The sequence below is a fragment of the Lissotriton vulgaris genome, chromosome 8 (assembly GCF_964263255.1).
Source record: "Lissotriton vulgaris chromosome 8, aLisVul1.2, whole genome shotgun sequence".
NCBI classification, from domain to species: Eukaryota; Metazoa; Chordata; class Amphibia; order Caudata; family Salamandridae; genus Lissotriton; species Lissotriton vulgaris.
Window position 1 is genome coordinate 1,531,976,346 of NC_141696.1, and position 16,491 is coordinate 1,531,992,836.

General features: G+C 38.3%; 7 non-coding genes across 7 annotated transcripts; all 7 read right to left on the reverse strand.

The window, feature by feature from the left end:
• Positions 1-1,839: 1,839 nt before the first annotated feature.
• TRNAF-GAA (transfer RNA phenylalanine (anticodon GAA)) lies at positions 1,840-1,912 on the reverse strand. Its single transcript has one exon. It is a non-coding gene; the product is annotated as a tRNA-Phe (tRNA).
• Positions 1,913-11,104: 9,192 nt separating this feature from the next.
• Positions 11,105-11,177, reverse strand: TRNAF-GAA (transfer RNA phenylalanine (anticodon GAA)). The gene has a single exon. It is a non-coding gene; the product is annotated as a tRNA-Phe (tRNA).
• A 508-nt stretch (positions 11,178-11,685) lies between these two features.
• Positions 11,686-11,758, reverse strand: TRNAF-GAA (transfer RNA phenylalanine (anticodon GAA)). Its single transcript has one exon. It is a non-coding gene; the product is annotated as a tRNA-Phe (tRNA).
• A 2,254-nt stretch (positions 11,759-14,012) lies between these two features.
• TRNAF-GAA (transfer RNA phenylalanine (anticodon GAA)) lies at positions 14,013-14,085 on the reverse strand. Its single transcript has one exon. It is a non-coding gene; the product is annotated as a tRNA-Phe (tRNA).
• A 508-nt stretch (positions 14,086-14,593) lies between these two features.
• On the reverse strand, positions 14,594-14,666 carry TRNAF-GAA (transfer RNA phenylalanine (anticodon GAA)). Its single transcript has one exon. It is a non-coding gene; the product is annotated as a tRNA-Phe (tRNA).
• Positions 14,667-15,176: 510 nt separating this feature from the next.
• Positions 15,177-15,249, reverse strand: TRNAF-GAA (transfer RNA phenylalanine (anticodon GAA)). Its single transcript has one exon. It is a non-coding gene; the product is annotated as a tRNA-Phe (tRNA).
• A 510-nt stretch (positions 15,250-15,759) lies between these two features.
• On the reverse strand, positions 15,760-15,832 carry TRNAF-GAA (transfer RNA phenylalanine (anticodon GAA)). The gene has a single exon. It is a non-coding gene; the product is annotated as a tRNA-Phe (tRNA).
• Positions 15,833-16,491: the final 659 nt, after the last annotated feature.

Genomic DNA, 16,491 nt, shown 5'->3' on the forward strand with positions numbered 1-16,491 from the left:
TTGTAGATCAGTTGATAAAAATGTTGATAGAGAAAAAAGTACTACAGCTGATCCCAAGACCTATTTTGTTAGAAGCAAGGAACCTCTCAACTGTGCCGAAACCCGGGATTGAACCAGGGACCTTTAGATCTTCAGTCTAACGCTCTCCCAACTTAGCTATTTCGGCCTGCTTATAGCTGTGGTCTTCACACTTTAATTTAAACCATTTAACAAAATAGATGCAGGACCTGGATTTTTAACCTCATATGGTGAGATATGTTTTAAGGAGTCCTGTATCATTCTGCAATTAACTGGTGCAATGGGTAAATAGCATTTTTGGGATCCAGGTTAGGTAGTTGTTTTTTTAACTCTGAATGGACTAGCACTATATTACCCAGATATATTTGGCATGAGTAGGTAAGCAATGTCATCTGACTACTGACATCTGTGTTCAAGGGGAAGTGGAAGGTAATGCAGACAAGAGTTTACTTTACAAAAAAGCATGAAATGGGAAATATTCATTGTCAAACCTGAAGGTAAGAGAGGTGGAAGCAAGTTTAGAAGGAGGATATAAAGCAAAGTCTATGTTAAATTGATTGTGTTGTAGATCAGTTGGAAAAAATTTGATGAATAGAGAAAAAGTACTACAGCTGATTCCAAAACCTATTTTGTTAGAAGCAAGGAACCTATCAACTGTGCAGAAACCCGGGATTGAACCAGGGACCTTTAGATCTTCAGTCTAACGCTCTCCCAACTGAGCTATTTCGGCCTTCTGATAGCTGGGGTCTTCATACTTTAATTTGAACCATTTAAAAAAATAGATGCAGGACCTGGATTTTTAACCTCATATGGTAGAGATATGTTTGGAGGAGTCCTGTATCATTCCCCAGTTAACTGGTGCAATCGGTAAATAGCATTTTTGGGATCCAGGTTAGGTAGTTGTTTTTTTAACTCTGAATGGACTAGCACTATATTACCTAGATATATTTGGCATGAGTAGGTAAGCAATGTCATCTGACTACTGACATCTGTGTTCAAGGGGAAGTGGAATGTGATGCAGACAAGAGTTTACTTTACAAAAAAGGACGAAATGGGAAACATTCATTGTCAAACCTGAAGGCAAGATAGGTGGAAGAAAGTTTAAAAGGAGGACAGAAAGCAAAGTCTATGTTGAATTGATCATTTTGTAGATCAGTTGATAAAAATGTTAATAGAGAAGAAAGTACTACAGCTGATTCCAAGACCTATTTTTTTAGAAGCAAGGAACCTCTCAACTGTGCCGAAACCCAGGATTGAACCAGGGACCTTTAGATCTTCAGTCTAACACTCTCCCAACTGAGATATTGCGGCCTGCTTACAGCTGTGGTCTTCATACTTTAATTTAAACCATTTAACAAAATAGATGCAGGACCTGGATTTTTAACCTCATATGGTAGAGATATGTTGTAAGGAGTCCTGTATCATTCCGCAATTAACTGGTGCAATGGGCAAATAGCATTTTTGGGATCCAGGTTAGGTAGTTGTTTTTTTAACTCTGAATGGACTAGCACTATATTACCCAGATATATTTGGCATGAGTAGGTAAGCAATGTCATCTGACTACTGACATCTGTGTTCAAGGGGAAGTGGAAGGTAATGCAGACAAGAGTTTACTTTACAAAAAAGCATGAAATGGGAAATATTCATTGTCAAACCTGAAGGTAAGAGAGGTGGAAGCAAGTTTAGAAGGAGGACATAAAGCAAAGTCTATGTTAAATTGATTGTGTTGTAGATCAGTTGGAAAAAATTTGATGAATAGAGAAAAAGTACTACAGCTGATTCCAAGACCTATTTTGTTAGAAGCAAGGAACCTCTCGACTGTGCCGAAACCCGGGATTGAACCAGGGACCTTTAGATCTTCAGTCTAACGCTCTCCCAACTGAGCTATTTCGGCCTGCTTATAGCTGTGGTCTTCACACTTTAATTTAAACCATTTAACAAAATAGATGTAGGACCTGGATTTTTAACCTCATATGGTAGAGATATGTTTTAAGGAGTCCTGTATCATTCCGCAATTAACTGGTGCAATGGGCAAATAGCATTTTTGGGATCCAGGTTAGGTAGTTGTTTTTTCAACTCTGAATGGACTAGCATACACCCAGATATATTTGGCATGAGTAGGTAAGCAATGTCATCTGACTACTGACATCTGTGTTCAAGGGGAAGTGGAATGTGATGCAGACAAGAGTTTAAGAGTTTACTTTACAAAAAAGGACGAAATGGGAAACATTCATAGTCAAACCTGAAGGCAAGATAGGTGGAAGAAAGTTTAAAAGGAGGACAGAAAGCAAAGTCTATGTTGAATTGATCATTTTGTGGATCAGTTGATAAAAATGTTGATAGAGAAAAATGTACTACAGCTGATTCCAAGACTTATTTTGTGAGAAGCAAGGAACCTCTCAACAGTGCTGAAACCCGGGATTAAACCAGGGACCTTTAGATCTTCAGTCTAACGGTCTCCCAACTGAGCTATTTCTGCCTCCTGCTAGCTGTAGTCTACATACTTTGATTTGAACCATTTAACAAAATAGATGCATGACCTGGATATTTGACCTTATAGGTTAGAGATATGTTTTAAGGAGTCCTGTATCATTCAGCAGTTAACTGGTGCAATGGGTAAATACTATTTTTGGGATCCAGGTTAGGTCATTTTATTTTTACCTCCGTATGGACTAGCACTATATTACCCAGACGTATTTTGCCTGAGTAGGTAAGCAATGTCATCTGACCACTGACATCTGTGTTCAAGGGGAAGTGGAAGGTAATGCAGACCAGAGTTTACTTTACAAAAAAGCATGACATGGGAAACATTCATAGTCAAACCTGAAGGCAAGAGAGTTGGAAGCAAGTCTAGAAGGAGGACAGAAAGCAAAGTCTATGTTAAATTGATTGTGTTGTAGATCAGTTAGAAAAAAATTGATGAATACAGAAAAAGGACAACAGCTGATTCTAAGACCTATTTTGTTAGAAGCAAAGAACCTCTCAACAGTGCCGAAACCCGGGATTGAACCAGGGACCTTTAGATCTTCAGTCTAACACTCTCCCAACTGAGCTATTTCGGCCTGCTGATATCTGTTGTCTTCATACTTTAATTTGAACCATTTAACAAAATAGATGCATGACCTGGATTTTTAACCTCATATGGAAGTGATATGTTTTAAGGAGTCCTGTATCATTCCCCAGTTAACTGGTGCAATGGGTAAATAGCATTTTTGGGATCCAGGTTAGGTAGTTGTTTTTTTAACTCTGAATGGACTAGCACTATATTACCCAGATATATTTGGCATGAGTAGGTAAGCAATGTCATCTGACTACTGACATCTGTGTTCAAGGGGAAGTGGAATGTGATGCAGACAAGAGTTTACTTTACAAAAAAGGACGAAATGGGAAACATTCATAGTCAAACCTGAAGGCAAGATAGGTGGAAGAAAGTTTAAAAGGAGGACAGAAAGCAAAGTCTATGTTGAATTGATCATTTTGTAGATCAGTTCGATAAAAATGTTGATAGAGAAAAAAGTACTACAGCTGATTCCAAGACCTATTTTGTTAGAAGCAAGGAACCTCTCAACTGTGCCGAAACCCGGGATTGAAACAGGGACCTTTAGATCTTCAGTCTAACGCTCTCCCAACTGAGCTATTTCGGCCTGCTTATAGCTGTGGTCTTCATACTTTAATTTAAACCATTTAACAAAATAGATGCAGGACCTGGATTTTTAACCTCATATGGTAGAGATATGTTTTAAGGGGTCCTGTATCATTCCGCAATTAACTGGTGCAATGGGTAAATAGCATTTTTTGGATCCAGGTTAGGTAGTTGTTTTTTTAACTCTGAATGGACTAGCACTATATTACCCAGATATATTTGGCATGAGTAGGTAAGCAATGTCATCTGACTACTGACATCTGTGTTCAAGGGGAAGTGGAAGGTAATGCAGACAAGAGTTTACTTTACAAAAAAGCATGAAATGGGAAATATTCATTGTCAAACCTGAAGGTAAGAGAGGTGGCAGCAAGTTTAGAAGGAGGACATAAAGCAAAGTCTATGTTAAATTGATTGTGTTGTAGATCAGTTGGAAAAAATTTGATGAATAGAGAAAAAGAACTACAGCTGATCCCAAGACCTATTTTGTTAGAAGCAAGGAACCTCTCAACTGTGCCGAAACCCGGGATTGAACCAGGGACCTTTAGATCTTCAGTCTAACACTCTCCCAACTGAGCTGTTTCGGCCTTCTAGCTGGGGTCTTCATACTTTAATTTGAACCATTTAACAAAATAGATGCAGGACCTGGATTTTTAACCTCATATGGTAGAGATATGTTTTAAGGAGTCCTGTATCATTCCCCAGTTAACTGGTGCAATGGGTAAATAGCATTTTTGGGATCCAGGTTAGGTAGTTGTTTTTTTAACTCTGAATGGACTAGCACTATATTACCCAGATATATTTGGCATGAGTAGGTAAGCAATGTCATCTGACTACTGACATCTGTGTTCAAGGGGAAGTGGAATGTGATGCAGACAAGAGTTTACTTTACAAAAAAGGACGAAATGGAAAACATTCATTGTCAAACCTGAAGGCAAGATAGGTGGAAGAAAGTTTAAAAGGAGGACAGAAAGCAAAGTCTATGTTGAATTGATCATTTTGTAGATCAGTTGATAAAATCGTTGATAGACAAAAAAGTACTACAGCTGATTCCAAGACCTATTTTGTTAGAAGCAAGGAACCTCTCAACTGTGCCGAAACCCGGGATTGAACCAGGGACCTTTAGATCTTCAGTCTAATGCTCTCCCAACTTAGCTTTTTCGGCCTGCTTATAGCTGTGGTCTTCATACTTTAATTTAAACCATTTAACAAAATAGATGCAGGACCTGGATTTTTAACCTCATATGGTAGAGATATGTTTTAAGGAGTCCTGTATCATTCCACAATTAACTGGTGCAATGGGTAAATAGCATTTTTGGGATCCAGATATATTTGGCATGAGTAGGTAAGCAATGTCATCTGACTACTGACATCTGTATTCAAGGGGAGGTGGAAGGTAATGCAGACAAGAGTTTACTTTACAAAAAAGCATGAAATGGGAAATATTCATTGTCAAACCTGAAGGTAAGAGAGGTGGAAGCAAGTTTAGAAGGAGGACATAAAGCAAAGTCTATGTTAAATTGATTGTGTTGTAGATCAGTTGGAAAAAAATTGATGAATAGAGAAAAAGTACTACAGCTGATTCCAAGACCTATTTTGTTAGAAGCGAGGAACCTCTCAACTGTGCCGAAACTCGGGATTGAACCAGGGACCTTTAGATCTTCAGTCTAACGTTCTCCCAACTGAGCTATTTCGGCCTGCTTATAGCTGTGGTCTTCATACTTTAATTTAAACCATTTAACAAAATAGATGCAGGACCTGGATTTTTAACCTCATATGGTAGAGATATGTTTTAAGGGGTCCTGTATCATTCCGCAATTAACTGGTGCAATGGGTAAATAGCATTTTTTGGATCCAGGTTAGGTAGTTGTTTTTTTAACTCTGAATGGACTAGCACTATATTACCCAGATATATTTGGCATGAGTAGGTAAGCAATGTCATCTGACTACTGACATCTGTGTTCAAGGGGAAGTGGAAGGTAATGCAGACAAGAGTTTACTTTACAAAAAAGCATGAAATGGGAAATATTCATTGTCAAACCTGAAGGTAAGAGAGGTGGCAGCAAGTTTAGAAGGAGGACATAAAGCAAAGTCTATGTTAAATTGATTGTGTTGTAGATCAGTTGGAAAAAATTTGATGAATAGAGAAAAAGAACTACAGCTGATCCCAAGACCTATTTTGTTAGAAGCAAGGAACCTCTCAACTGTGCCGAAACCCGGGATTGAACCAGGGACCTTTAGATCTTCAGTCTAACACTCTCCCAACTGAGCTGTTTCGGCCTTCTGATAGCTGGGGTCTTCATACTTTAATTTGAACCATTTAACAAAATAGATGCAGGACCTGGATTTTTAACCTCATATGGTAGAGATATGTTTTAAGGAGTCCTGTATCATTCCCCAGTTAACTGGTGCAATGGGTAAATAGCATTTTTGGGATCCAGGTTAGGTAGTTGTTTTTTTAACTCTGAATGGACTAGCACTATATTACCCAGATATATTTGGCATGAGTAGGTAAGCAATGTCATCTGACTACTGACATCTGTGTTCAAGGGGAAGTGGAATGTGATGCAGACAAGAGTTTACTTTACAAAAAAGGACGAAATGGAAAACATTCATTGTCAAACCTGAAGGCAAGATAGGTGGAAGAAAGTTTAAAAGGAGGACAGAAAGCAAAGTCTATGTTGAATTGATCATTTTGTAGATCAGTTGATAAAAATGTTGATAGAGAAAAAAGTACTACAGCTGATTCCAAGACCTATTTTGTTAGAAGCAAGGAACCTCTCAACTGTGCCGAAACCCGGGATTGAACCAGGGACCTTTAGATCTTCAGTCTAACGCTCTCCCAACTTAGCTATTTCGGCCTGCTTATAGCTGTGGTCTTCACACTTTAATTTAAACCATTTAACAAAATAGATGTAGGACCTGGATTTTTAACCTCATATGGTAGAGATATGTTTTAAGGAGTCCTGTATCATTCCGCAATTAACTGGTGCAATGGGCAAATAGCATTTTTGGGATCCAGGTTAGGTAGTTGTTTTTTTAACTCTGAATGGACTAGCACTATATTACCCAGATATATTTGGCATGAGTAGGTAAGCAATGTCATCTAACTACTGATATCTGTGTCCAAGGGGAAGTGGAAGGTAATGCAGACAAGAGTTTACTTTACAAAAAAGCATGAAATGGGAAATATTCATTGTCAAACCTGAAGGTAAGAGAGGTGGAAGCAAGTTTAGAAGGAGGACATAAAGCAAAGTCTATGTTAAATTGATTGTGTTGTAGATCAGTTGGAAAGAATTTGATGAATAGAGAAAAAGAACTACAGCTGATCCCAAGACCTATCTTGTTAGAAGCAAGGAACCTCTCACATGTGCCGAAACCCGGGATTGAACCAGGGACCTTTAGATCTTCAGTCTAACGCTCGCCCAACTGAGCTATTTCGGCCTTCTGATAGCTGGGGTCTTCATACTTTAATTTGAACCATTTAACAAAATAGATGCAGGACCTGGATTTTTAACCTCATATGGTAGAGATATGTTTTAAGGAGTCCTGTATCATTCCCCAGTTAACTGGTGCAATGGGTAAATAGCATTTTTGGGATCCAGGTTAGGTAGTCGTTTTTTTAACTCTGAATGGACTAGCACTATATTACCTAGATATATTTGGCATGAGTAGGTAAGCAATGTCATCTGACTACTGACATCTGTGTTCAAGGGGAAGTGGAATCTGATGCAGACAAGAGTTTACTTTACAAAAAAGGACGAAATGGGAAACATTCATTGTCAAACCTGAACGCAAGATAGGTGGAAGCAAGTTTAAAAGGAGGACAGAAAGCAAAGTCTATGTTGAATTGATCATTTTGTAGATCAGTTGACAAAAATGTTGATAGAGAAAAAAGTACTACAGCTGATTCCAAGACCTACTTTGGTAGAAGCAAGGAACCTCTCAACTGTGCCGAAACCCGGGATTGAACCAGGGACCTTTTGATCTTCAGTCTAACGTTCTCCCAACTGAGCTATTGCGGCCTGCATATAGCTGTGGTCTTCATACTTTAATTTAAACCATTTAACAAAATAGATGCTGGACCTGGATTTTTAACCTCATATGGTAGAGATATGTTTTAAGGAGTCCTGTATCATTCCGCAATTAACTGGTGCAATGGGCAAATAGCAGTTTTGGGATCCAGGTTAGGTAGTTGTTTTTTTAACTCTGAATGGACTAGCACTATATTACCCAGATATATTTGGCATGAGTAGGTAAGCAATGTCATCTGACTACTGACATCTGTATTCAAGGGGAGGTGGAAGGTAATGCAGACAAGAGTTTACTTTACAAAAAAGCATGAAATGGGAAATATTCATTGTCAAACCTGAAGGTAAGAGAGGTGGAAGCAAGTTTAGAAGGAGGACATAAAGCAAAGTCTATGTTAAATTGATTGTGTTGTAGATCAGTTAGAAAAAATTTGATGAATAGAGAAAAAGTACTACAGCTGATTCCAAGACCTATTTTGTTAGAAGCAAGGAACCTCTCAACTGTGCCGAAACCCGGGATTGAACCAGGGACCTTCAGATCTTCAGTCTAACGCTCTCCCAACTGAGCTATTTCGGCCTGCTTATAGCTGTGGTCTCCATACTTTAATTTAAACCATTTAACAAAATAGATGCAGGACCTGGATTTTTAACCTCACATGGTAGAGATATGTTTTAAGGAGTCCTGTATCATTCCGCAATTAACTGGTGCAATGGGTAAATAGCATTTTTTGGATCCAGGTTAGGTAGTTGTTTTTTTTAACTCTGAATGGACTAGCACTATATTACCCAGATATATTTGGCATGAGTAGGTAAGCAATGTCATCTGACTACTGACATCTGTGTTCAAGGGGAAGTGGAAGGTAATGCAGACAAGAGTTTACTTTACAAAAAAGCATGAAATGGGAAATATTCATTGTCAAACCTGAAGGTAAGAGAGGTGGAAGCAAGTTTAGAAGGAGGACATAAAGCAAAGTCTATGTTAAATTGATTGTGTTGTAGATCAGTTAGAAAAAATTTGATGAATAGGGAAAAAGAACTACAGCTGATCCCAAGACCTATTTTGTTAGAAGCAAGGAACCTCTCAACTGTGCCGAAACCCGGGATTGAACCAGGGACCTTTAGATCTTCAGTCTAACGCTCGCCCAACTGAGCTATTTCGGCCTGCTTATAGCTGTGGTCTTCATACTTTAATTTAAACCATTTAACAAAATAGAAGCAGGACCTGGATTTTTAACCTCATATGGTAGAGATATGTTTTAAGGAGTCCTGTATCATTCCCCGGTTAACTGGTGCAATGGGTAAATAGCATTTTTGGGATCCAGGTTAGGTAGTTGTTTTTTTAACTCTGAATGGACTAGCACTATATTACCCAGATATATTTGGCATGAGTAGGTAAGCAATGTCATCTGACTACTGACATCTTTGTTCAAGGGGAAGTGGAATGTGATGCAGACAAGAGTTTACTTTACAAAAAAGGACGAAATGGAAAACATTCATAGTCAAACCTGAAGGCAAGATAGGTGGAAGAAAGTTTAAAAGGAGGACAGAAAGCAAAGTCTATGTTGAATTGATCATTTTGTGGATCAGTTGATAAAAATGTTGATAGAGAAAAAAGTACTACAGCTGATTCCAAGACCTATTTTGTTAGAAGCAAGGAACCTCTCAACTGTGCCGAAACCCGGGATTGAACTAGGGACCTTTAGATCTTCAGTCTAACGCTCTCCCAACTTAGCTATTTCGGCCTGCTTATAGCTATGGTCTTCATACTTTAATTTAAACCATTTAACAAAATAGATGCAGGACCTGGATTTTTAACCTCATATGGTGAGATATGTTTTAAGGAGTCCTGTATCATTCCGCAAATAACTGGTGCAATGGGTAAATAGCATTTTTGGGATCCAGGTTAGGTAGTTGTTTTTTTAACTCTGAACGGACTAGCACTATATTACCCAGATATATTTGGCATGAGTAGGTAAGCAATGTCATCTGACTACTGACATCTGTGTTCAAGGGGAAGTGGAAGGTAATGCAGACAAGAGTTTACTTTACAAAAAAGCATGAAATGGGAAATATTCATTGTCAAACCTGAAGGTAAGAGAGGTGGAAGCAAGTTTAGAAGGAGGATATAAAGCAAAGTCTATGTTAAATTGATTGTGTTGTAGATCAGTTGGAAAAAATTTGATGAATAGAGAAAAAGTACTGCAGCTGATTCCAAGACCTATTTTGTTAGAAGCAAGGAACCTCTCAACTGTGCCGAAACCCAGGATTGAACCAGGGACCTTTAGATCTTCAGTCTAACGCTCTCCCAACTGAGCTATTTTGGCCTTCTGATAGCTGGGGTCTTCATACTTTAATTTGAACCATTTAACAAAATAGATGCAGGACCTGGATTTTTAAGCTCATATGGTAGAGATATGTTTTAAGGAGTCCTGTATCATTCCCCAGTTAACTGGTGCAATGGGTAAATAGCATTTTTGGGATCCAGGTTAGGTAGTTGTTTTTTTAACTCTGAAGGGACTAGCACTATATTACCTAGATATATTTGGCATGAGTAGGTAAGCAATGTCATCTGACTACTGACATCTGTGTTCAAGGGGAAGTGGAATGTGATGCAGACAAGAGTTTACTTTACAAAAAAGGACGAAATGGGAAACATTCATTGTCAAACCTGAAGGCAAGATAGGTGGAAGAAAGTTTAAAAGGAGGACAGAAAGCAAAGTCTATGTTGAATTGATCATTTTGTAGATCAGTTGATAAAAATGTTGATAGAGAAAAAAGTACTACAGCTGATTCCAAGACCTATTTTGTTAGAAGCAAGGAACCTCTCAACTGTGCCGAAACCCGGGATTGAACCAGGGACCTTAAGATCTTCAGTCTAACGCTCTCCCAACTGAGCTATTGCGGCCTGCTTATAGCTGTGGTCTTCATACTTTAATTTAAACCATTTAACAAAATAGATGCAGGACCTGGATTTTTAACCTCATATGGTAGAGATATGTTTTAAGGAGTCCTGTATCATTCCGCAATTAACTGGTGCAATGGGCAAATAGCAGTTTTGGGATCCAGGTTAGGTAGTTGTTTTTTTAACTCTGAATGGACTAGCACTATATTACCCAGATATATTTGGCATGAGTAGGTAAGCAATGTCATCTGACTACTGACATCTGTATTCAAGGGGAGGTGGAAGGTAATGCAGACAAGAGTTTACTTTACAAAAAAGCATGAAATGGGAAATATTCATTGTCAAACCTGAAGGTAAGAGAGGTCGAAGCAAGTTTAGAAGGAGGACATAAAGCAAAGTCTATAGTACATTGATTGTGTTGTTGATCAGTTGGAAAAAATTTGATGAATAGAGAAAAAGTACTACAGCTGATTCCAAGACCTATTTTGTTAGAAGCAAGGAACCTCTCAACTGTGCCGAAACCCGGGATTGAACCAGGGACCTTTAGATCTTCAGTCTAACGCTCTCCCAACTGAGCTATTTCGGCCTGCTTATAGCTGTGGTCTTCATACTTTAATTTAAACCATTTAACAAAATAGATGCAGGACCTGGATTTTTAACCTCATATGGTAGAGATATGTTTTAAGGAGTCCTGTATCATTCCCCAGTTAACTGGTGCAATGGGTAAATAGCATTTTTGGGATCCAGGTTAGGTAGTTGTTTTTTTAACTCTGAATGGACTAGCACTATATTACCCAGATATATTTGGCATGAGTAGGTAAGCAATGTCATCTGACTACTGACATCTGTGTTCAAGGGGAAGTGGAATGTGATGCAGACAAGAGTTTACTTTACAAAAAAGGACGAAATGGAAAACATTCATAGTCAAACCTGAAGGCAAGATAGGTGGAAGAAAGTTTAAAAGGAGGACAGAAAGCAAAGTCTATGTTGAATTGATCATTTTGTAGATCAGTTGATAAAAATGTTGATAGAGAAAAAAGTACTACAGATGATTCCAAGACCTATTTTGTTAGAAGCTAGGAACCTCTCAACTGTGCCGAAACCCGGGATTGAACCAGGGACCTTTAGATCTTCAGTCTAACGCTCTCCCAACTGAGCTATTTCGGCCTTCTGATAGCTGGGGTCTTCATACTTTAATTTGAACCATTTAACAAAATAGATGCAGGACCTGGATTTTTAACCTCATATGCTAGAGATATGTTTTAAGGAGTCCTGTATCATTCCCCAGTTAACTGGTGCAATGGGTAAATAGCATTTTTGGGATCCAGGTTAGGTAGTTGTTTTTTTAACTCTGAATGGACTAGCACTATATTACCCAGATATATTTGGCATGAGTAGGTAAGCAATGTCATCTGACTACTGACATCTGTGTTCAAGGGGAAGTGGAATGTGATGCAGACAAGAGTTTACTTTACAAAAAAGGACGAAATGGAAAACATTCATAGTCAAAAATGAAGGCAAGATAGGTGGAAGAAAGTTTAAAAGGAGGACAGAAAGCAAAGTCTATGTTGAATTGATCATTTTGTAGATCAGTTGATAAAAATGTTGATAGAGAAAAAAGTACTACAGATGATTCCAAGACCTATTTTGTTAGAAGCAAGGAACCTCTCAACTGTGCCGAAACCCAGGATTGAACCAGGGACCTTTAGATCTTCAGTCTAACGCTCTCCCAAATTAGCTATTTCGGCCTGCTTATAGCTGTGGTCTTTATACTTTAATTTAAACCATTTAACAAAATAGATGCAGGACCTGGATTTTTAACCTCATATGGTGAGATATGTTTTAAGGAGTCCTGTACCATTCTGCAATTAACTGGTGCAATGGGTAAATAGCATTTTTGGGATCCAGGTTAGGTAGTTGTTTTTTTAACTCTGAATGGACTAGCACTATATTACCCAGATATATATGGCATGAGTAGGTAAGCAATGTCATCTGACTACTGACATCTGTGTTCAAGGGGAAGTGGAAGGTAATGCAGACAAGAGTTTACTTTACAAAAAAGCATGAAATGGGAAATATTCATTGTCAAACCTGAAGGTAAGAGAGGTGGAAGCAAGTTTAGAAGGAGGATATAAAGCAAAGTCTATGTTAAATTGATTGTGTTGTAGATCAGTTGGAAAAAATTTGATGAATAGAGAAAAAGTACTGCAGCTGATTCCAAGACCTATTTCGTTAGAAGCAAGGAACCTCTCAACTGTGCCGAAACCCGGGATTGAACCGGGGACCTTTAGATCTTCAGTCTAACGCTCTCCCAACTGAGCTATTTTGGCCTTCTGATAGCTGGGGTCTTCATACTTTAATTTGAACCATTTAACAAAATAGATGCAGGACCTGGATTTTTAACCTCATATGGTAGAGATATGTTTTAAGGAGTCCTGTATCATTCCCCAGTTAACTGGTGCAATGGGTAAATAGCATTTTTGGGATCCAGGTTAGGTAGTTGTTTTTTTAACTCTGAAGGGACTAGCACTATATTACCTAGATATATTTGGCATTAGTAGGTAAGCAATGTCATCTGACTACTGACATCTGTGTTCAAGGGGAAGTGGAATGTGATGCAGACAAGAGTTTACTTTACAAAAAAGGACGAAATGGGAAACATTCATTGTCAAACCTGAAGGCAAGATAGGTGGAAGAAAGTTTAAAAGGAGGACAGAAAGCAAAGTCTATGTTGAATTGATCATTTTGTAGATCAGTTGATAAAAATGTTGATAGAGAAAAAAGTACTACAGCTGATTCCAAGACCTATTTTGTTAGAAGCAATGAACCTCTCAACTGTGCCGAAACCCAGGATTGAACCCGGGACCTTAAGATCTTCAGTCTAACGCTCTCCCAACTGAGCTATTGCGGCCTGCTTATAGCTGTGGTCTTCATACTTTAATTTAAACCATTTAACAAAATAGATGCAGGACCTGGATTTTTAACCTCATATGGTAGAGATATGTTTTAAGGAGTCCTGTATCATTCCGCAATTAACTGGTGCAATGGGCAAATAGCAGTTTTGGGATCCAGGTTAGGTAGTTGTTTTTTTAACTCTGAATGGACTAGCACTATATTACCCAGATATATTTGGCATGAGTAGGTAAGCAATGTCATCTGACTACTGACATCTGTATTCAAGGGGAGGTGGAAGGTAATGCAGACAAGAGTTTACTTTACAAAAAAGCATGAAATGGGAAATATTCATTGTCAAACCTGAAGGTAAGAGAGGTGGAAGCAAGTTTAGAAGGAGGACATAAAGCAAAGTCTATGTTAAATTGATTGTGTTGTTGATCAGTTGGAAAAAATTTGATGAATAGAGAAAAAGTACTACAGCTGATTCCAAGACCTATTTTGTTAGAAGCAAGGAACCTCTCAACTGTGCCGAAACCCGGGATTGAACCAGGGACCTTTAGATCTTCAGTCTAACGCTCTCCCAACTGAGCTATTTCGGCCTGCTTATAGCTGTGGTCTTCATACTTTAATTTAAACCATTTAACAAAATAGATGCAGGACCTGGATTTTTAACCTCATATGGTAGAGATATGTTTTAAGGAGTCCTGTATCATTCCCCAGTTAACTGGTGCAATGGGTAAATAGCATTTTTGGGATCCAGGTTAGGTAGTTGTTTTTTTAACTCTGAATGGACTAGCACTATATTACCCAGATATATTTGGCATGAGTAGGTAAGCAATGTCATCTGACTACTGACATCTGTGTTCAAGGGGAAGTGGAATGTGATGCAGACAAGAGTTTACTTTACAAAAAAGGACGAAATGGAAAACATTCATAGTCAAACCTGAAGGCAAGATAGGTGGAAGAAAGTTTAAAAGGAGGACAGAAAGCAAAGTCTATGTTGAATTGATCATTTTGTAGATCAGTTGATAAAAATGTTGATAGAGAAAAAAGTACTACAGATGATTCCAAGACCTATTTTGTTAGAAGCAAGGAACCTCTCAACTGTGCCGAAACCCGGGATTGAACCAGGGACCTTTAGATCTTCAGTCTAACGCTCTCCCAACTGAGCTATTTCGGCCTTCTGATAGCTGGGGTCTTCATACTTTAATTTGAACCATTTAACAAAATAGATGCAGGACCTGGATTTTTAACCTCATATGGTAGAGATATGTTTTAAGGAGTCCTGTATCATTCCGCAATTAACTGGTGCAATGGGCAAATAGCAGTTTGGGGATCCAGGTTAGGTAGTTGTTTTTTTAACTCTGAATGGACTAGCACTATATTACCCAGATATATTTGGCATGAGTAGGTAAGCAATGTCATCTGACTACTGACATCTGTATTCAAGGGGAGGTGGAAGGTAATGCAGACAAGAGTTTACTTTACAAAAAAGCATGAAATGGGAAATATTCATTGTCAAACCTGAAGGTAAGAGAGGTGGAAGCAAGTTTAGAAGGAGGACATAAAGCAAAGTCTATGTTAAATTGATTGTGTTGTAGATCAGTTGGAAAAAATTTGATGAATAGAGAAAAAGTACTACAGCTGATTCCAAGACCTATTTTTTTAGAAGCAAGGAACCTCTCAACTGTGCCGAAACCCGGGATTGAACCAGGGACCTTTAGATCTTCAGTCTAACGCTCTCCCAACTGAGCTATTTCGGCCTGCTTATAGCTGTGGTCTTCATACTTTAATTTAAACCATTTAACAAAATAGATGCAGGACCTGGATTTTTAACCTCATATGGTAGAGATATGTTTTAAGGAGTCCTGTATCATTCCGCAATTAACTGGTGCAATGGGTAAATAACATTTTTTGGATCCAGGTTAGGTAGTTGTTTTTTTAACTCTGAATGGACTAGCACTATATTACCCAGATATATTTGGCATGAGTAGGTAAGCAATGTCATCTGACTACTGACATCTGTGTTCAAGGGGAGGTGGAAGGTAATGCAGACAAGAGTTTACTTTACAAAAAAGCATGAAATGGGAAATATTCATTGTCAAACCTGAAGGTAAGAGAGGTGGAAGCAAGTTTAGAAGGAGGACATAAAGCAAAGTCTATGTTAAATTGATTGTGTTGTAGATCAGTTGGAAAAAATTTGATGAATAGAGAAAAAGTAATACAGCTGATTCCAAGACCTATTTTGTTAGAAGCAAGGAACCTCTCAACTGTGCCGAAACCCGGGATTGAACCAGGGACCTTTAGATCTTCAGTCTAACGCTCTCCCAACTGAGCTATTTCGGCCTGCTTATAGCTGTGGTCTTCATACTTTAATTTAAACCATTTAACAAAATAGATGCAGGACCTGGATTTTTAACCTCATATGGTAGAGATATGTTTTAAGGAGTCCAGTATCATTCCCCAGTTAACTGGTGCAATGGGTAAATAGCATTTTTGGGATCCAGGTTAGGTAGTTGTTTTTTTAACTCTGAATGGACTAGCACTATATTACCCAGATATATTTGGCATGAGTAGGTAAGCAATGTCATCTGACTACTGACATCTGTGTTCAAGGGGAAGTGGAATGTGATGCAGACAAGAGTTTACTTTACAAAAAAAGACGAAATGGAAAACATTCATAGTCAAACCTGAAGGCAAGATAGGTGGAAGAAAGTTTAAAAGGAGGACAGAAAGCAAAGTCTATGTTGAATTGATCATTTTGTAGATCAGTTGATAAAAATGTTGATAGAGAAAAAAGTACTACAGCTAATTCCAAGACCTATATTGTTAGAAGCAAGGAACCTCTCAACTGTGCCGAAACCCGGGATTGAACCAGGGACCTTTAGTCTAACGCTCTCCCAGCTTAGCTATTTTGGCCTGCTTATAGCTGTGGTCTTCATACTTTAATCTAAACCATTTAACAAAATAGATGCAGGACCTGGATTTTTAACCTCATATGGTGA